Raw genomic sequence first — 22,419 nt, forward strand, 5'->3', positions numbered from 1 at the left:
AAAAAAAGTTGGAGAAAGAAAGGATGAGTGGAATTACTATATGGTTGGTGACAGAAAAAGAAAATAGATAAGGCGTAGAAAGAGGTTATGCATAGTAGGATGACAAACATTGAAATAATGTTAAATATTTAGGTCTCAATATGTCTAGTCATCGGGTTAGGCTATAAACACTTTATTTTGTGTGTGTATTATGTTAGGATAATTGTTATATTAAAGAAGGGTCGGAATCATTACCGCAATAGTCGAATGGTAACGAATCTGCGAATGAATAGCAGCGGTCATGTACGGATGAGCGACGTTGGCTGGATCGTGATATGAAATCCATATAAGCGACACCGAAGCTAAATGCGACGTTAATGGAACAGAGTGTGGCCAAGGTCTGCGGCTAGGGTAATACCACTGGTTCGTGGTCCGTGGCAAGCAACGGTGGCGCTGCGGCGGATTACAATCCGGTTATCAACGGAGTTAATGATAGTTGGGTGATGCTACAGAGTTAGACCGAACGGAGAACCGAGCACATCACGGAACTGATAAGTTTTCTGTAAAGTTCGAATGGGAGGTTCAGGGGATTTAAAAGATCGATACGGATGGTGAAAAAAAATTCCTTTTCTCTTGTGAAATTGTTGTAGATAGCGAGTGGAAGGGATCAAGATTTGTACGATGATTGTGGTGGTTTGCGGCTGGAAGATCTCAATAAACTGTCTAATGCCATACTTTTCTTATATAGATTTTGATATTTTAAAAACAATGATGGACCTTAAATATTTGATTTATATATGTCGCAGCGTTTTACTCTGATTTTTACGAACAATAAATTCTGGTTTCATTACCTATATCTCTTCATTTATTTTTTAGAGTAATCATTTTGACGTTAACTTTTGGCTTTAGTGTAAGCTTTCAAATTGGTAACGAATATATTACACTCCCCTTAATATGTTCTCTTTCTATCTGTGAAGTTTGGTGATGTTGCTACCAAAATTAGAATGCCATATAAGTTATCTACACTTATATTTTTTTCCGAACGGGTATTAAACCCATTACCTCCTCCTATCTAAAAACCTATTTTTCAACAATTAAGCAGACATATCTTTTCCAAACAGCCGTCCACAACCCTAATTGGTGACGGTCATTAACAATGTTAGAGGAAAAGAGGCGAATGATCTCAGGGTAAACCATCAATCCCGTTTGCTATTATTGTTGTTACGAGATTTCCATTTTGGTATTATCATAAGCTTTCCATTTTCTTACTTGTATTTGGTTCAATCATGCAGGGAACTGAAAAACGTACATGTTAACTAATCATAACATGTTGATTGCTCATAGCGTTAATGGTTTTTGAAAATAGCTAGTTAGATAATTTTATGTAGAAATTTTGTAATGTAAATTAATGGTTTTTGTTTCATTTTCGCGTTCAATTTGATTAGTAACAACCTCCACCCAATTATGTTTTGTTACGTCTTTGGCAAATTTTTCACAAAGGCTCCGGCATAGGCATTAGCGGCGATCAATGTTGCCGCTATTGAACATTCGCCGCGTGTAATAGTGGTGACATCATTAGCGGCCACATATTTCACCAACATTGCTCTAAATCCGAGTAGTGACACGCACAATCGTAAATACTTATTTCTCTTTTGGTTATTTAATCAGTTGTGTCTTTTCTAGACCTCTTTAATTCCCACGGTCGACAACCCTTATTGGTAAGCTTCATTGCCAGTGTTATATTATAGGAAACCTACAACGCACTGGCAATAGGATCTTAGGCAAAGCGTTCACTACAAGAAACTACCAGTTTTAGCGGCGACATCTAAAAAGTCGCCGCTAAAAGTCTTGATCCGGGACAAGGGATTTGCAATTGATCTGGGCCGTTGTTTGCTTAACTAATCGAGGGGCTAGGGTTTATCCCTGAATAAAACATGTGTAAAAAGGCTCACATCCTTGTTTTAGCGGCATTTTCCCTCTTTCCCTCCAAGATGAAATCTGCACACACCGCCGGATCACAACCTTGAGTCTGCCGGAGTACCGCACCGCCTTCACTCTGCCGGAGCACCTCCATCTCGCCTGATTCTCCGACGCCACTTCGAAAACGGTACGAATATTCCAAATTGCTTTGTAATTTCAGTTGTTATGTTAATAATTTGAGTAGATCTGTTGTTGATTTCATGATGTTTGACTGTTTTTTAGTCAAATACAAGTATGGTTAGGTTGCAGGTCTTGGTGCGGGTTGGGTTGGGCTTTTTTTCAGAACACAAGGGTTGGGTTAGGCTATTTATACACGGCAGTAGATGTATTTCCAGTAGGTACCTAAGAGAAGTTTAGATTAGGAGAAGTAGAGGTGCACAAATCGGGTTTTTGGCTCAAACTGGTTCAGTTGAAACCTTGTGGGGTTAGCTCAAAGAAAAAGTCAAACTCGGTTTTTGGTGAAATAGGTTCGGGTTCTGACCTGGCTTTTTAGGGGAAAGGCTCGGGTTTCACCTGTTTGCAATTGGGTACTGGTTTGGTTTGGGTTTGACCGGCTTGAAATTGGGTAATGTTTTTTACCGAATCTGCGTGAAAACATAATGTTCATTTGATATTTTGACATATAATAAAGAAGACAGTAATGAAATTGGGTAATGTTTTGACCGGTTTGTTTTGTTTTCATTTTTTCAACCTTTCATACTCATAGTCAATTAACCCGAACAAAAGTGATACTTTTTGAAACGTTTTTTTTTTACCCAGACTCATTTTCACTCAGACCTGTTCCAAACCTAGTGTGATCCAATTCCATTTAACATGACATCCAACCCAACCCGACTTGACTACTCAGTTTTGGCACCACAAAAGACCCCATTGGAATAGACGTAGATGTCGTGCTTCGACGACTACATCTTTTCTCATTACATTTGCATCGAATAACTTTTTTTTTTTTTTTGTAACTGGTTTAGATTCTATCGTTTCGATTTGGTAAAACTTGGGGTACTAAGGGCAATGGACGTTAATTTTTCTGTTAAATCTAGGTAAAATGACCAATATACCCTTTTAAAACTACAAGGACCATTTATATAATTAGACCACTTTTTAGTTACAGGGACTGTTTATGTAAATTTAGTGTTTTATAACCAGATCAACTAGTTGAGTCACAACATCAGAAGTCATCTTGGAAAATCCATCTTTCCACGACGTCGGTGGTCTCGTGTCTCTGATCATATGTGTTTGGCAAACAGAATTGGCAAGTTCATGTTTGTTTGGGCGTGATTGTATGTGCAGAAATTTCTGAATCTTAAAAAAAAATGGTGAAACAGAATTTAAAAGAACATCAGGAACTAAACATAGTTTATGAAAGCAACAGTTATTTAAGCCTAATGCAAAATATGATAAAATTCTTGAATATAACCAGGCTTTAAAGCTGATCATCATTTTTTCATTATCAACACACTTTTACTCTATTATTTTGACATATTATCTTGCAGTTTTTATGAATATCGGCAACTTTTTACATAAGTTTTAACTATCATTTTTTAAGTTTGAAATTGCGTGAGATTGCAAATAAAAAACTAGGTTTCATTAGGTTATGAAACCTCTTGAGGCCAGGCTCTATTAGGTGCTGAAATAGATCTTTTGTCGCAAAGAATTCTCGCAATAGCGGCGACTTTTATCGCCGCTAGTACTCCGGGTCTCGTGTAGAAATACAAGAATTTTTGAAAGGAAGTCGCTTAGTAACTAAAAATGAAATAATAAATGAGAACATACCTCACTAGTGTTGGGCTGTGAGTTGCTGTCTTAGAGTCTCATGTAGAAAAACCTGACATTTTAAAACCAAAAGCAGTTATTAAACTGAAAATAAAGTAATATTCAAGAACATACCTAATTAGTGCTGAGACGTGAGCTGTGGACTTCGGTTCTTGTGTAAAAATCCGAAACTATAAAACAGAAGCAGTTAGTAAACTGAAAAGAATATAAGATTCCAGATGTTTAAAAATAGATGCTTGTTATTAAACTGAATAGGAAATAACATTGAGAGCACACGGGACTGGTGATGGGCTGTGAGTTGCAGACTTTAGGTCTGATGTAGAAAAACATGAAAGTCTGGAATGGAAATCGGTTAGTAAACTGAAAAGGAAGTAAGAGTCATGAGCATACGTGACTAGTGTTAGGCTGTGGGCTGTAGTGTTCGAGTCTGGTGTAGAAAAATGTGAAATTTTAAAACAGATAACGGTTAGTAAAACTGAAAAGGAAGAATAATTCAGAAAATACCTGACTATTTCTGGGTTGTGAGCTGCAAAGGATTAGGTTATGCAGGATAACTACATTTGTGTCGGCTCCTGCATCCAGAATATAGAACCCACATCAGAAAGTCAGAAGGTTTGCACACGCCACATCAGAAAGTCAAATGGTTTGTACACGCCACATCAGAAAAAGTCAATGTAGTCATCAATACAATTTTTAAAACCCTTTTGAAATATAACACAACCCAAATCAACTCGTTCCAAAGAATTTTGGAATTTCCATCTCTAAATACACGTAACAATCAAGCATTGAGATAGGTATTTGTAATTCTTTTGAATATAGCTACGTATAGAACCATGGGTAAGATATAACCTCAAAGATATTAAACCAAAACAAGTTTCATAAGCAACTTCAGAAATCAAACAGAGGAAATGAAAACAGAAACAACATTTAAGAAAATAAAAACAGAATATATGTGATTCAAAAATCAAAAAGAAGCAAGTTTCAAAATAACTAGACATGAATTTGATTGATGTGTGCACATGTGTTGGATCGTCTTGAAAAGTTTAAACAAATAATAACCTAATTGGGTTAATAGAAAGTTATATAAGTTGCTAAACATGAATCAAAGCCCAAACTTATTAAATCACTGGTGAGTTTCTAAAAGTATTAGCGGCGACAAGTAATTAACTCTAGATTATATTGAACCACTCAATGTAATTTGTATGTTTATGAAAATCATCCGAAGCTTGGGTTTAAAATGCGTGTAGCGATCCGATGCGTGAACCTTTTAAACACAAAAATATAATAATATCTCATAATTGCATCATGTGATGCGCGCATTTTAAAACCAAGATCACAAGCTTAGAAACACCAGCCCTAATTAGAGATTATCATTTAAAATTAACATAACGAGCTTAGAATTACCCAGCTGAAATTGATTTAGAAATTAGTTTCGGGTGGTCCCCGTTTTGGGACTGCTTTTTGAATACTTTATCTCGTTTAGGTCGTGGATGTTGAAGGGGTATGGTCCCAGATCTCGCGTCAGCATCGACCGCGAGTGACCATTACCCTTATCAAAACCCCCACTAGCCAACAACCTACTTGTGTCCGTGCGGGAACGCATCGACACAGTGGTTGAATCCAATCTGTCCAGTGATGGACGAGGACTTACCTGGAATATGAGAACGGTAGGGTGATGCGGCATAGCATCACATCTGGTGTAGAAAACGGAAGTATTCACAGCGATGCGGCCTGGCACCGCGTCCAGTGAACACTTCTATCAATACAAGGAAGCTGCGACAGTCACCACAGGCGACGATGCGGCTGGCACCGCGTCTCGCGTATTTCTTGATCGCAAGCAAGGGACGCGGTAACATCAGATGTTACCACAGGCAGCGATACGGCTCGCACCGCATCCTATACGCCCAACAAGTGGGACTGACACCACAGTGCAAGTAGCACCGATGACAGTCATCTGTCAGGGCTACGTAAGTAACAGACTGACGTGGCGTAACCTCCACACCCGACAAGCCTGACACACCTGCAAAGGTGCAGCATGTCGTCAGTCTGTCCATCATCCTCCTCCTTCACTCCTCGGCTATAAATACCAACCCCAAACCAGGTTTGAGGTATCTCTTGACAACTCTCTCACTACTACTACTATCATACTTTGCTTCCCAAGCAGATTACCGATTCTCACGCCGGAGAGTGGTAACAAGGAGCACCCCCCACCCCATCCTCCTTGTTACGAGTCACGGTTTGTTTCCTTGTGCAGGAGATCAACCCACCGGTGATCCAGCCAGCGATCCTCGGGAGGAAGGGATTAACCCTTCTTGACGAGACCAGTGAGTTAACCCTGCCCGGTTAACCATTGTTTCATCAGATGTGTATTACAAGATTGTTTGTTTATGAAAGATTCGGTTGTCATTTCCTCTTTGCTCCTTGGGTATATATTTATATATATACTTGGGAGCTTAGGGGAAATGCTGCCGAATTTTTTGTAAACAAATAATCATGTAATACACATTCATATGTGAGATAAAGTATTCAAAAAGTGGGTTTATCAGCCTACCCTTTAGTTCTTAATAACAATCTCAAAATGTGGATTCCTTAAACCGTAAGTTATGTTTCAGTTGCATGATCATGCCTGTCGATAACAGTTGGCTTGTTAATCCAAACCGTAGATCAAATGAGTACCAGGAAGGACTTATGTCTTTTATCGAGATGTGTAAAGAACATATCGACTGCAGAGGCTATGTTAGATGTGCGTGTGCTTCATGTTAGAATACTTTCGTAATACCCTTCATACAAATGAAAAGTCATATGAATGCATATGGCATCTGCCGGACGTACACAGAGTGGACACATCATGGTGAATGTTTAATTCCTCCACCTATAGATGTAGATGAGGTTGCACCGACAAACGATATGGCTGGTGTTATCGAAGATGTTATGGATGAGCGTATGGAAGAGGATACCAACCTCGATGAAGAACCATCAACGTGAGTCCGTGATGATTTTGAAGAACTGTTAAAGGAAGTCCAATCAGAATTATATCCAGTGTTTATTCAATATATCATCTAATTTTTAATGTTCGACAGAATGTTGAAGCTTTGGAAACGTACGCTCATGCTCATACTCTACCCGATGGGACCTTTGCCAGCCCGTTGGAAGAGGAGAATTTTGTAACTGTTTATTTAAAGTATAATTCTTAAATATATATATATATATATATATATATATATATATATATATATATATATATATATATATATATATATATATATATATATATATATATATATATATATAATATGTTGATTCGAATTTTGTAAGTGTTTACAAAGAATTTTCGCAATAGGATGTGGATTCATGTATATTCATGGGTTGTCCTTCAATTATCTTTGTAAAATACAGAACCTATTAAAGGGAGAATTTGAAAGACAAAGGACCCAAAATAACCCATTCTTGGAAGATGAGGGTGAACTCGGTGAAAGTAGTGCGCCTGCCATTAGTAATGTTCAAGTTTTTGAAAAGGTGCTGGGTGCTCAGCGCGGAATTTATAGGGGACTTGGGCATAAACCTTCTTTATCTTCAGCCTCGAGTGACGTGAGTCCTCATGAGAAGGAGAAGACACGTCCGTAATTTTCAGAGGTAACACTAAATTTTTTATTTTTTAAACTTCTTCTATTAATAATAACTTTTAGAGTAAATTGTTGTTTTGGCCCTATGAGCTGATTGATGATATGAGCTGTAAGAGTTTATGCAGTTCATCTATCTTATGTAGTTAAGTACCACATTTGTCTTAGTGAACGCAAAAATGACGAGATGTAGAATAATGTGTATAACTATATAACTGGGCTACTTGATGTGTCGTGTCGTGGTATAATACTTTTAACCATGTTTTTAACTTTGGTGATAGTTGTCTTGTTGGTTCTTATAATGGTATGGTATGTATCTTCCTCACTTTAATAAAGTTGTAGCTGCCAAAGGACTTTGACTAGAAATGTTAAGAATGTACAAAATCTGTTGAAGCAAACACTACAAGAAATTTGGTGCTTTACCAACACATAAATTAAGTGTAATGATGTGTAGACTCGTGACTGTGGATATAGGCCATTACCTACACATAAGTTATGTATAGGTATATAGCAAGCTATACCTACACATATATGTGTGGCTAAAAGGCATTTATATGTGTGGTTAAAAGTACAACAATTTGTTTAGAAAGTATTTGACGTGGCAGGTGACGTGGCAGATGATGTGGCATCCGACGTGGCAGGTGACATGGCATCCGACGTGGCGGATGGCGTGGCATGAATATATGTGTAGGTAAAAGTAATTTTATATGTAGGTAAAAGTAATATTGTCACACCCCTTTCTGCGGCGGAAGCACGAGGTGTGATCATGAAAGGTTCTCATTGCATACGAAAGGTAAACATACTATATGCTCGAAAATAACTTCAACCATTACATTGCCAAAACATAAGTCAAGTGTTTACAACACCAGATGGCATATTGTCTTAAAGGTTACAACTTTATTTAATAATAAACAAGCGACATCCACGAGCATAAGTAAGACCACGCGCACATCCATCCTAGTTACCTGAAATACATGTGGGTTTTGGAAAAACGTCAACATAATGTTGGTGTGAATTCATGCCGTTTTGTTTTGCATTTTTGTATACTTTGTATGAAAACATAGTTTGTGAATAAATCGAGTTTTCATAAATCCAGTTTCATGAATACACCACGTACTCATGTATGATTCAAATTCTTCTTGAGTACCCCACGTACTCAAGTATAATCCATGCCTCTCTTGAGTACCCCACGTACTCAAGTATTCATCAAGTTTATGTGTTTTTATGTAAATTAAGTATTCCTGTATGTATCAGGATTGTTAATGGGTTGCAAAGCCATTAACATGTGACACGACATAGGGAGTCACCAAACCTTAGGCATTTAATTGGTATATTCTGAGACACAAAAGCACTACTCGGTACTCGCCCTCACCGAGAGTGTGGCTGCCCGGCACCCGTTAGATCTAACCTTTTGTTCTGCGGTCTAGGTATATTGTTGATTAATGGTGCTTCTGTACCCTATTCGTGACACGATTCCTCGCATCATTTTTCATAGCGCATCCTACTTGGTACTCGTTTCTCACCAAGCGCGCTTCCCGTATTCTTATATCACATCACACTTGGTACTCGTTTCTCACCAAGTGTGTTTCTTGTATTCTTATATCGCTACACACTTGGTACTCGTTCTCACCAAGTGTGCTTTTTATTATCATACCATTTGTTAAACATAAAAATATTTGTAACATGTATTTCACCCCCGAAGTTATAAAACTGAAAACAGTTAAGAGAAAAGGGGGAGCATGAACTCACAACTTTGCGTTCCTGTGCGTCGTAAACTTCACCGGTTTGCTTATTTAACGTCGTAACCTATACGTGTTTTCTTAACGTTAGTCACTAGACTCGCGTCGTACAAGTTCAGTCACTCACTTTTGTATTCGTATTGTTGTGTTAAAAATATTTCATATTTTTAACTAAGTATTTTACTTATATTATTTTCGCAGATTAATATAAGTATCTCGTGTTTTGCACTTTGCACCCGAATTATATGTCTTGTATATTGTATGTGTAATTTCATATTTATACTCCTCATGAGTATTTAGTGTATTTTTATCTCTTAATACGTTAGCACGTATAACACATACTATATACACTTAGCACAAGAGTTGGTAATAAAATAATATATATTTTTCTCTCAAAAATATACATACTTATATCCATTTTTATTCTTGAAGAAATCCTCATTTCTTATTACCAAAAATTAGGGAAACCTTGGAAATAGTCTTAAATACATTTTTAGGGAATAAGTTTCTCAAAAACTTATATTTTTCTAAGTGTCAAAATTTATAAAAATTTTGGCAGAGTTTCCCCTAAAAATGGAGGTTTCCCATGTTTTCAAAACATGTGTTTATTTTCTTTTAAATCGTCAACAATCATCAACAACACTTATCAACAATAATCATCCACAAATATCACTAATTTCTCCATTTCATGAACTTGGTTATTTATTAAAATTGTGTAGTAACTTACTAGCACATTTAGTAAGTCTTGTTATCTTTAAAAATAAGTTTAGTTTCTTAAAAACCTTGTTTTTAAAGAATATAAAGTTTCACAACTTCTAGTCGGTTTTTACGAAAATTATTTCTTTGTTAAAACTTTTGTTACACAAGTGTCCATACACTTGTTTGTTCACAAAAATCACTTTTGTTTGTGTAAGATCCGGTTTAGAACATGTGGTTCCTTTTGACGCTTGGTCTTTTGAAAATACCACTTGTAGATACATAGATCGGCAAGTTTTAAACACTATTTTACAAGTAAAAATACTTTTACACAAGTTCATGTTTCTCGTGTGGTAGAGTTTCACCTTTTAACCCTTGTACCGTCCGAAACAAGCTTATGTCAAGATCTATGATCTTAACAAAGTCGGGTTAAACGGTGATCCGAGCTACCACAACGTAGATCGGGCCTAAATAATCCCACAAATCAAATACTACAACATTTACACATCATGTGAGCTTTTATCCATCATTTAAGTGTCTTTTAGTAGACTTTAATGCATCAAATTGCAAGATTCCGAGTTTTAACCGTTATCTATCATATTAACCACTCTAGATTAGTTTAAGAAGGTGATGTAAGCAACTTACTACTAGCTCGAGGCTAGGGAAGAAACAAGGCGTAAAAGTGGTGGGTAAAAGCAAATAAGACTGGTTCTTGAACTTCCGAAAGCTCCTAGCTTCACTATGCACCTTCTAACACCTTAATACAAGCTTGAAATGGGTGGATGGTGAACAAAAATGGTGGGTGATTGGTGATGGTGGTGAGCCGTGAGGTAGAGAGGGAGGAAGAGAGAGTGTGGTAGTGTAGATGATGAATGAATCTCATGTGATCTTATAGTACTTACAATATCTTTCTCCATATCTTTGAGATTTCATGAAATCTAATAGAATCCAAGTAAAATCTATTTAAGATCTTGAGAAGATTATATAATCTTATATTTAGGCATGTGGGCCGATTTTTTTAAGCTAGTGGGGAGGGGGTCTAGTTGTAACTTTTAACCATTTCACATCTTCAAAGATCTTTTCCAACTCATGTAGAATCCAAGGAAGATCATGGCATATCTTGGCATATCTTGGCAAGATTTTGAGGATTCAGTAAGATCTCACAAGATCAAGAGTGGGGCCTACTAAGGTGACCGTCCACTTGTAGAGGGGGGGGGGGGGTAATGTGTAAATTCCATCTCTAATTTATAAACAAGTTAGTTTACAAGTGTAGTTTTTTTTTTAGGGACTTGTGTGTTATTATGTTATAAGAGGTGTTATGGTGTTCGGGGACCATAACTAGTTCAGAAACATTAAAACAATGCTTCTAGTACTGTTTTTTTTTTATGTTCCGGGTAATGTCCGGTTGTTCGGTTGGATACTGATCCGTTAAAGTGCTAAATTACACTTTTAGTGCCTTTTAAGTACCCTTCTTGTACCCTTTCAATTCCCAACACTTAGGGAAATATTCTGGATGATAAAACGAAATTTCTGCATAATATTCGTATATTTAAATGCTGAATTTTACAAATTCTGCACTTATAGTGCATTTCGGGTGCTTCTTAGTGTGTATTTTAGCTTTCGCAATGACTATAAATTAAACCCTTATACGTACTCTTGGGTTTAATGTACTTTTGTCGTAGGACCTACACCTAGGCCTCAATTCTAATGTCTGACTGCTTTCTGCAGTTCTGTTGACACGGTGTGTCTTACCGGTGAGTTTACTAATATTTTTGACGCAACGGTCTTGTTCATGCATGAAGCAGTATTTTGTAGTATACAACGTGCATGAATTCACTTGTTTAACATGTGTTCAGACATTGCTGACAATTAAGCACATAATTGTAGTCATTAAATAATAATTAAAATGTACGGAAGTTACCGGTTTTGTGCCAGTTGTCAGAGTCTCCCCCCGTTAAAAGAATTTCGTCCCGAAATTCAGGTTGAACTAACTCTCGCAGGAGTCTTCTTGAATAGGTGGGGATGCTTTTCTTTGAACTGGTCTTCACGTTCCCACGTGTACTCGGGCCCGTGCTTAGAGTTCCAACGTACTTTGACAAGCTTCACACTGCTCCTCCTGGTCTTGTTGACCTTCCAGTCGGTAACCTCAACGGGTTGTTCTGTAAATCGGAGGGCTTCATCAATATGCACTTCATCCATCGGGATGAACACGTTTTCTTGTGTTGGACTCTTCTTCAGGTTGGATACATGAAACGTATCATGTACTCCACTAAGTTCTTCCGGTAACTCCAGCTTGTATGCCACGGTACCAATTCTTTTCAATATCCTGAATGGTCCGATGTATCGTGGGTTCAGCTTTCCACGCTTTCCAAATCTGACTACGCCCTTCCAAGGTGAGACTTTTAACAACACTTTGTCTCCCACCTCGAATTCTACTGATTTTCTTTTCGGATCAGCGTAGCTCTTTTGTCGATCTCGAGCCGCCTTAATGCGCTCTCGGATCTGCGCGATCTTGTCGGTTGTCTCTTGAACAAGTTCAGGACCAACCATACGTTTATCTCCGGCATCTGCCCAACATAAGGGCGATCGGCATTTGCGGCCATACAGAGCTTCGAACGGCGTGGCCTTTATGCTTGTATGGTAACTGTTATTGTAGGAAAACTCAACTAATGGTAGGTGAGTATCCCAGCTGCCGCCTAGATCCATGACATATGCGCGAAGCATATCTTCTAACGTTTGTATAGTCCGTTCGCTCTGGCCGTCTGTTTGCGGATGGAATGCCGTGCTTAGATCTAACTGAGATCCAAAGGCTTCCTGAAATGATTGCCAGATTCTTGAGACAAAGCGTCCATCTCTGTCTGAAATGATTGAGATAGGCACTCCATGACGTGCCACAATTTCTCTTAAGTATATTTCTGCAAGCTTTCCAGTGCTATCCTTCTCACGGATTGGTAGGAAATGCGCAGACTTCGTCAACCGATCAATTATTACCCATATCATGTCGTGCCCTCTCGGGGTCCTGGGTAATTTCGTTATGAAGTCCATCGAGATTTGTTCCCACTTCCACACGGGAATCTCTGGTTGTTGTAGTAGACCGGACGGTTTTTGATATTCGGCCTTAACCTTAGCACAGGTTAAGCATTTTCCAACATAGACAGCAACATCGCTTTTGAGTCTCGGCCACCAATAGTACTCTTTCAAGTCTTGATACATCTTGTCCGATCCTGGGTGGATCGAATATCTCGATTTGTGGGCTTCATTAAGGATGACTTCTCGTATGCCACCATAGAGTGGAACCCAAATACGCTTCTTGAAGTATAAGGCTCCCTCTTCATTTGGTGCCATGTACTTCAATGCACCTCGGAGGTATTCAGCTTTACGGTTCTCTCCTTTAAGAGCTTCTTGTTGTGCATCACGAATGCGTGCAGTGAGGTTCGTTCGAATGGTCATTTCTAACGCTCGAACTCTTAGGGTCTTAACCCTTTCTTTTCGACTTAATGCGTCTGCTACAACGTTTGCCTTTCCTGGGTGGTACTTAATCTCACAGTCGTAATCATTTAGCAGCTCGACCCATCGCCGCTGGCGCATATTCAATTCCTTCTGATCAAATATGTGTTGCAGGCTTTTGTGATCTGTGAAGATTGTGCATCGAGTACCATATAGATAGTGTCGCCAGATTTTCAAGGCGAATACCACTGCGCCCAGCTCCAGGTCGTGAGTGGTATAATTTCTTTCGTGTACCTTCAATTGCCTTGAAGCGTAAGCGATGACTTTTTGGCGTTGCATGAGCATGCATCCCAGTCCTTGTCGTGAGGCGTCGCAGTATACCACGAAGTCTTCCGTGCCTTCGGGTAGTGACAATATTGGTGCATCGCATAGCTTGTTTTTGAGTAGCTGAAAAGCTTCCTCTTGTTTAACACCCCAGTCATACTTCTTGTCTTTCTGCGTAAGAGCAGTTAGCGGCTGAGCTATTTTCGAGAAATTCTCGATGAATCGCCTATAGTAGCCCGCTAAGCCCAAAAATTGCCGAACTTCAGTCGGGGTTTTGGGAGCTTCCCAATTCTTTATTGCTTCAATCTTGGAAGGGTCTACATGAATGCCCTTCTCATTCACAACGTGACCAAGAAATTGTACTTCGCGAATCCAGAATTCGCATTTTGAGAACTTTGCATAAAGTTTCTCCTTTTTCAGTAGCTCCAAGATGGTTCTGAGGTGTTGCTCGTGCTCTTCTTTCATCCGAGAGTAAATCAGGATATCATCGATAAATACAATCACGAATTTATCGAGATATGGTTTACATACGCGGTTCATCAGATCCATAAAGACCGCTGGTGCATTCGTCAGCCCGAATGGCATCACAAGAAACTCGTAATGCCCATAGCGCGTTCTGAATGCAGTCTTTGGTACGCTTTCCTCTTGGATTCTCAGCTGGTGGTATCCAGACCGAAGGTCGATCTTGGAATAGTAGCTTGACCCTTGTAACTGGTCAAACAAGTCGTCAATTCTCGGTAGTGGGTACCGATCCTTGATCGTTAGTTTGTTCAGTTCCCTATAATCGATACACATCCGCATGGTTCCATCCTTTTTCTTCACGAACAAAACTGGAGCTCCCCATGGCGAGAAGCTTGGCCTTATGAATCCTTTATCCAACAACTCCTGGAGTTGTGTAGATAGTTCCTGCATTTCGGATGGCGCAAGTCTATACGGTGCCTTGGCTACAGGAGCAGCTCCCGGAACCAAGTCTATACGGAATTCGACTTGTCGTTGCGGAGGTAGTCCTGGCAGATCCTCAGGGAACACATCAGGAAATTCCTTCGCCACAGGAATATCTTCGAGTTTCGGTTCCTCAGCCTTCTTATCTATAACGTGTGCTAGGAAGGCAACACATCCTTTCCTTAAGCACTTATGTGCCTTCATGCAACTGATGATCCGAAGAGGCGCGTCTCGCTTTTCTCCATGTACGATGAGAGTTTCATCATTCGCCAAAGGGATGCGAATGATCTTCTCATGACAAATAACTTCAGCTTTGTTCTTGGACAGCCAGTCCATTCCGACTACCACATCAAAGCTACCCAATTGAATAGGTAAGAGGTCGATGCTAAAGCTTCGTTCACCAAGTTCTAGCGTGCAGTTTCTAACAACTTTGCCTGATTCAACAAGTTTTCCATTGGCTAATTCTATGGAATATGGAACTTCTAATCTACTAGATTCTATTCCGAGCGTACGTTTAAATTCCATAGACATGAAGCTATAATCGGCGCCAGTGTCAAATAATATGGATGCAAAGTGATTGTTAATGAGAAACGTACCGGTGACCACGTTAGGGTCCTCGCGTGCGTTCTTTGCTTCAATCACAAATGCCCGAGCCTGAGCATTGTCTTTCTTTGGGCAGTCTCTCATGAAATGATCGTTGCTTCCACACTTGAAGCATCCTTGGTTTCGCCCTTTCCCGTTATCATTCCTGTTACCAGCACCGTTTCCATTTTGATTCTTTCCCTTACTCCAACAGTCTTCTGTTCGATGACCCAATCTACCGCACTTGTCGCACCTTGGAATGCGACAAGCTCCATCGTGATGATACTTGCATTTTTGGAACTTAGGCATGGTGCCTTGGTATCCTTTGGCTGAATTCTTTGCCTCCTTAGAGGGGTTGGTGTCACGTTTCTTGTTGGAACCCTTGTTGTTGCGAGTTACTTGATTCAGGTTCGCATGTTTCCTTTTCTTGTCACCGGACGACTCGGCATGCGTCACGGTCTTTTCAGTGGGGTTCAGCGATAATTTCTCCATACGAACACAATCTTCAGTAAGGCTGACAGCCAGAGTTACAGCCTCGGTGATTGTTTGGGGTTTAGCTGAAGTTACCATGCCACGAAATTCTGGGGCCAATCCCCAAATGTAGCGTTCAACGCGCTTGAATTCGGGAGTCACCATGTAAGGAATCACCCTAGACAAATCATGGAACCTCCGAGTATACCCAGTGATGTCAGCTCCTACCATAGTCAAGTGCCAGAACTCTGTCTCCAACCTTTGGAGTTCGGCACGAGAGCAATACTTCTCTCTCATCTTCTCCTTCAATTCATCCCAAGTCATGCCATACGCAGCATCATCGCCTAGGGTTTGGACTTGTAAATTCCACCATGTCAGTGCTTCGTCGACAAACAGCCCAGTAGCAAAAGTGACTTGCTGATCTGCGGTACACTTGCTCATGCGGATTGTGGCTTCAGTCTTTTCCGTCCAACGCACAAAGGCTACTGCTCCTCCAGTGCCATCGTAGTTCATAGGTTTACAGTCGAGGAACTGCTTGAAGGTGCAGCCTGTAATTAACCCAACCAATTCACTTATGAGCAATCGAAGAAATAATGAAACAAAGACCGCTCATAAATTTCTTCATGCTTAGTAAATTGTTCTAAGGTTACCTTGAACTGCGTTTCCACCGGACGAATCTCCATGTCCGTTACGCCTGGCACTGCTTGGCCCTCCACTGTCTTGGGTACGGTTCGCCTCGTACTGGGCGATAGCAGCAGAGATTCTCTCTTCCAGTAGAGCGTTCAGCTCTTCAGCAGTTTTTGGTAGTTGGGGAGGAGGAGGTTGATCATCATTGCGAGCATTCACAGCTTTCCTGGGTGCCATGTTCTGACAGAACATAACACAGCAGGGTTAGGCATTCGTTCGATATCGTCACACTAGACAGTAGTATCATATATATTTACAGGTATATATACCACATAATTGACATCAGACAATTATTATTCTAACAGAGTACTCATTAGGCTTGCACTGAGGGAATCTATACGTGACAAGACTTGCTGTGATTTCTGTGCACTGAATTCCATAATTATGTATGCATCCATAATTACGTAACTCCTTGCACAGTCCACACAGTTTGTTTCATCCTCGTATTTCTTCCGTCGCTTTTAGGTAAAATTACATACACTCGTGACATTCTATTTCTAGTACATGCTAATTATCACACATAGTTGCAAGTAATTTCTAGTCAACGACAAGTGCTATTCAAGTGCACTCTAAGTCTCGTAGTGTCTTTTCTAGACTCATGTAGACAGTTTCAGGCAGTGGATGTCGCGGGACGTTTTATGCAATGAAAACTCTTTGAAAAATTGTTTTCGTGATAGGATCCTAGAGATTGTAGACTAGACTCGAGAAGGAATCCTGGTTCACTACAATCGCAGCTCTGATACCAATCTGTCACACCCCTTTCTGCGGCGGAAGCACGAGGTGTGACCATGAAAGGTTCTCATTGCATACGAAAGGTAAACATACTATATGCTCGAAAATAACTTCAACCATTACATTGCCAAAACATAAGTCAAGTGTTTACAACACCAGATGGCATATTGTCTTAAAGGTTACAACTTTATTTAATAATAAACAAGCGACATCCACGAGCATAAGTAAGACCACGCGCACATCCATCCTAGTTACCTGAAATACATGTGAGTTTTGGAAAAACGTCAACATAATGTTGGTGTGAATTCATGCCGTTTTGTTTTGCATTTTTGTATACTTTGTATGAAAACATAGTTTGTGAATAAATCGAGTTTTCATAAATCCAGTTTCATGAATACACCACGTACTCATGTATGATTCAAATTCTTCTTGAGTACCCCACGTACTCAAGTATAATCCATGCCTCTCTTGAGTACCCCACGTACTCAAGTATTCATCAAGTTTTAGAATGGTATGTGTTTTTATGTAAATTAAGTATTCCTGTATGTATCAGGATTGTTAATGGGTTGCAAAGCCATTAACATGTGACACGACATAAGGAGTCACCAAACCTTAGGCATTTAATTGGTATATTCTGAGACACAAAAGCACTACTCGGTACTCGCCCTCACCGAGAGTGTGGCTGCCCGGCACCCGTTAGATCTAACCTTTTGTTCTGCGGTCTAGGTATATTGTTGATTAATGGTGCTTCTGTACCCTATTCGTGACACGATTCCTCGCATCATTTTTCATAGCGCATCCTACTTGGTACTCGTTTCTCACCAAGCACGCTTCCCGTATTCTTATATCACATCACACTTGGTACTCGTTTCTCACCAAGTGTGTTTCTTGTATTCTTATATCGCTACACACTTGGTACTCGTTCTCACCAAGTGTGCTTTTTATTATCATACCATTTGTTAAACATAAAAATATTTGTAACATGTATTTCACCCCCGAAGTTATAAAACTGAAAACAGTTAAGAGAAAAGGGGGAGCATGAACTCACAACTTTGCGTTCCTGTGCGTCGTAAACTTCACCGGTTTGCTTATTTAACGTCGTAACCTATACGTGTTTTCTTAACGTTAGTCACTAGACTCGCGTCGTACAAGTTCAGTCACTCACTTTTGTATTCGTATTGTTGTGTTAAAAATATTTCATATTTTTAACTAAGTATTTTACTTATATTATTTTCGCAGATTAATATAAGTATCTCGTGTTTTGCACTTTGCACCCGAATTATATGTCTTGTATATTGTATGTGTAATTTCATATTTATACTCCTCATGAGTATTTAGTGTATTTTTATCTCTTAATACGTTAGCACGTATAACACATACTATATACACTTAGCACAAGAGTTGGTAATAAAATAATATATATTTTTCTCTCAAAAATATACATACTTATATCCATTTTTATTCTTGAAGAAATCCTCATTTCTTATTACCAAAAATTAGGGAAACCTTGGAAATAGTCTTAAATACATTTTTAGGGAATAAGTTTCTCAAAAACTTATATTTTTCTAAGTGTCAAAATTTATAAAAATTTTGGCAGAGTTTCCCCTAAAAATGGAGGTTTCCCATGTTTTCAAAACATGTGTTTATTTTCTTTTAAATCGTCAACAATCATCAACAACACTTATCAACAATAATCATCCACAAATATCACTAATTTCTCCATTTCATGAACTTGGTTATTTATTAAAATTGTGTAGTAACTTACTAGCACATTTAGTAAGTCTTGTTATCTTTAAAAATAAGTTTAGTTTCTTAAAAACCTTGTTTTTAAAGAATATAAAGTTTCACAACTTCTAGTCGGTTTTTACGAAAATTATTTCTTTGTTAAAACTTTTGTTACACAAGTGTCCATACACTTGTTTGTTCACAAAAATCACTTTTGTTTGTGTAAGATCCGGTTTAGAACATGTGGTTCCTTTTGACGCTTGGTCTTTTGAAAATACCACTTGTAGATACATAGATCGGCAAGTTTTAAACACTATTTTACAAGTAAAAATACTTTTACACAAGTTCATGTTTCTCGTGTGGTAGAGTTTCACCTTTTAACCCTTGTACCGTCCGAAACAAGCTTATGTCAAGATCTATGATCTTAACAAAGTCGGGTTAAACGGTGATCCGAGCTACCACAACGTAGATCGGGCCTAAATAATCCCACAAATCAAATACTACAACATTTACACATCATGTGAGCTTTTATCCATCATTTAAGTGTCTTTTAGTAGACTTTAATGCATCAAATTGCAAGATTCCGAGTTTTAACCGTTATCTATCATATTAACCACTCTAGATTAGTTTAAGAAGGTGATGTAAGCAACTTACTACTAGCTCGAGGCTAGGGAAGAAACAAGGCGTAAAAGTGGTGGGTAAAAGCAAATAAGACTGGTTCTTGAACTTCCGAAAGCTCCTAGCTTCACTATGCACCTTCTAACACCTTAATACAAGCTTGAAATGGGTGGATGGTGAACAAAAATGGTGGGTGATTGGTGATGGTGGTGAGCCGTGAGGTAGAGAGGGAGGAAGAGAGAGTGTGGTAGTGTAGATGATGAATGAATCTCATGTGATCTTATAGTACTTACAATATCTTTCTCCATATCTTTGAGATTTCATGAAATCTAATAGAATCCAAGTAAAATCTATTTAAGATCTTGAGAAGATTATATAATCTTATATTTAGGCATGTGGGCCGATTTTTTTAAGCTAGTGGGGAGGGGGTCTAGTTGTAACTTTTAACCATTTCACATCTTCAAAGATCTTTTCCAACTCATGTAGAATCCAAGGAAGATCATGGCATATCTTGGCAAGATTTTGAGGATTCAGTAAGATCTCACAAGATCAAGAGTGGGGCCTACTAAGGTGACCGTCCACTTGTAGAGGGGGGGGGGTAATGTGTAAATTCCATCTCTAATTTATAAACAAGTTAGTTTACAAGTGTAGTTTTTTTTTAGGGACTTGTGTGTTATTATGTTATAAGAGGTGTTATGGTGTTCGGGGACCATAACTAGTTCAGAAACATTAAAACAATGCTTCTAGTACTGTTTTTTTTTTATGTTCCGGGTAATGTCCGGTTGTTCGGTTGGATACTGATCCGTTAAAGTGCTAAATTACACTTTTAGTGCCTTTTAAGTACCCTTCTTGTACCCTTTCAATTCCCAACACTTAGGGAAATATTCTGGATGATAAAACGAAATTTCTGCATAATATTCGTATATTTAAATGCTGAATTTTACAAATTCTGCACTTATAGTGCATTTCGGGTGCTTCTTAGTGTGTATTTTAGCTTTCGCAATGACTATAAATTAAACCCTTATACGTACTCTTGGGTTTAATGTACTTTTGTCGTAGGACCTACACCTAGGCCTCAATTCTAATGTCTGACTGCTTTCTGCAGTTCTGTTGACACGGTGTGTCTTACCGGTGAGTTTACTAATATTTTTGACGCAACGGTCTTGTTCATGCATGAAGCAGTATTTTGTAGTATACAACGTGCATGAATTCACTTGTTTAACATGTGTTCAGACATTGCTGACAATTAAGCACATAATTGTAGTCATTAAATAATAATTAAAATGTACGGAAGTTACCGGTTTTGTGCCAGTTGTCACAAATATTATGTGTAGGTAAATGTTGAAGATGTGTTGGTATTGATCTTAAACAAATGTAAACTAAAAGGCAGTAAAATCATACATAATGTTACAAACGTCACCATTGATTAATACATGAAACAAATGTAAACTACAAGGCAGTAAAATCATAAATTGTGACAACCCTCACAATTACAGGTATCCGTACAATTAATTAATATTAAATTTGTGCTTAATGACTGTGCTTAATTACAACTCATGATATAAACTGCTTTATGATTTCTGCATCATACATACATGTGCATCACATTTCATACTGTCACTCCATTTATTACACACAAACTTTAGTGACAAACTTAATGCACAAAGCACAGTTAGCACATGTTGGACTCTGTATGCCCAAGACACATATTAAATTGATGTGGCTAGTACGTTATGATCCAAGTCGGGTCATACCCAATAACAAGCTAGACAAACACCAATAATATTTATTTATTGTTGGTGCACTGAATGTCTGTTAACTACGTCTTTAGCGAGTCTTAGGTCTAGATAGGTTAGTTTGGAGCACGGAAATCAAGAAATAGGTTTTAGATGTTAATTTCGCTCCAAATGACATGTGAGTCATTTGAAGCGAAATCAGTTAGTCTTGTTATTTCGCTCCTATGTGCATATTAGGGTAATTTCGCTCCTAGGTGTATTTAGGGGGTTTCGCTCGAGATCAACACATGGGGTTTCACTCCTGGCAGTTTGGAGCGAAATCAGCTGCACTATAAATACCCTGATGTGTGTTCTCATTCAGTATCTGTCGGAGCGAAATCTAAGCTGAGGTGCTGCCGGATTTTTGTCAGCATACATTGTAAAAGCTTGGATTTTAGTAATATAAAGAGAAACTAAAGAGGAAAAGCTGTTGTTACTTTGTCTACACTGATTCCGCCTTTGTACACAAAGATGAACTGCCTTAGCTGACTAATTAGGGTCATACAACGGTCCAACAAGTGGTATCAGAGCTCAGGACGAGGAGTTCATACTAATACAGCTTGATTCTACCAGATTCTCTTACTTCTACTCACTTCTTCTCATACTTTTCTGATTTGAACTGGTTCCTACGGTTGAAATGGACTGAATTTCGAGTATAACGTGTAAAACATACAATTAACAAACCCTAGAAAGAATCAGGTTAAAATATGGATTAAAAATGGTAAAAACAACCTAAAAACCTGATTTCGCTCCTAAGACATATCGAAGGTTTCGCTTGAAAAATTGACTAATTTCGCTCGTATTGTCCTTGAAATCTGATTACGCTCGAGAGAAAGTTCTGATTTCGCTCGTAGGAACATAAGTTTCTGATTTCGCTTGTGTGATACTCTTTGATTTCGCTTGAAATCAGTATACATCTGATTTCGCTCGAACTGTGTTTGTTTGATTTCACTCATAAGTGATTTCGCTCGAAATCACTGTTTTCCAAAACTTTGAAAATTTTTCTAAGTGTTTGTTGATTTTTCAGGAACGCTCAAGATGGATGACATTTTCATGAACCCGTTTAGCGACATGTACGCATTTGCTGGAAATTCGGGAGATGATACATCTACAAGCAACAACAATGAGAACCCGCCGAATGCCAAGAAAAAAAAATTATCGGATGCTTTGGAGGTTGAGAGTGCTTTCGGAACTTACAACAAACCACCTAAGTTGATGGCTATTGAGGATTATAGTCGATGGGCAAAGAAATTCGAAGATTGGTTGATGGCGTTTGCGTTCCCTAGCTGGAAGAGTCTCAAAAATGGCTACGATAATGGAGGCAAAAAGGGT

The 22,419-nt window shown here is 38.7% G+C and overlaps 1 long non-coding RNA gene across 1 annotated transcript; it reads left to right on the forward strand.

Moving 5' to 3' along the window:
- The first annotated feature begins 1,009 nt into the window (after positions 1 to 1,009).
- LOC110878630 lies at positions 1,010 to 22,174 on the forward strand. The gene is made up of 5 exons (XR_002558117.2): positions 1,010 to 1,167; positions 1,272 to 2,086; positions 7,126 to 7,362; positions 7,955 to 8,142; positions 22,115 to 22,174. It is a non-coding gene; the product is annotated as an uncharacterized LOC110878630 (long non-coding RNA).
- Positions 22,175 to 22,419: the final 245 nt, after the last annotated feature.

Source organism: Helianthus annuus, chromosome 16 (assembly GCF_002127325.2).
Source record: "Helianthus annuus cultivar XRQ/B chromosome 16, HanXRQr2.0-SUNRISE, whole genome shotgun sequence".
Lineage (NCBI taxonomy): Eukaryota > Viridiplantae > Streptophyta > Magnoliopsida > Asterales > Asteraceae > Helianthus > Helianthus annuus.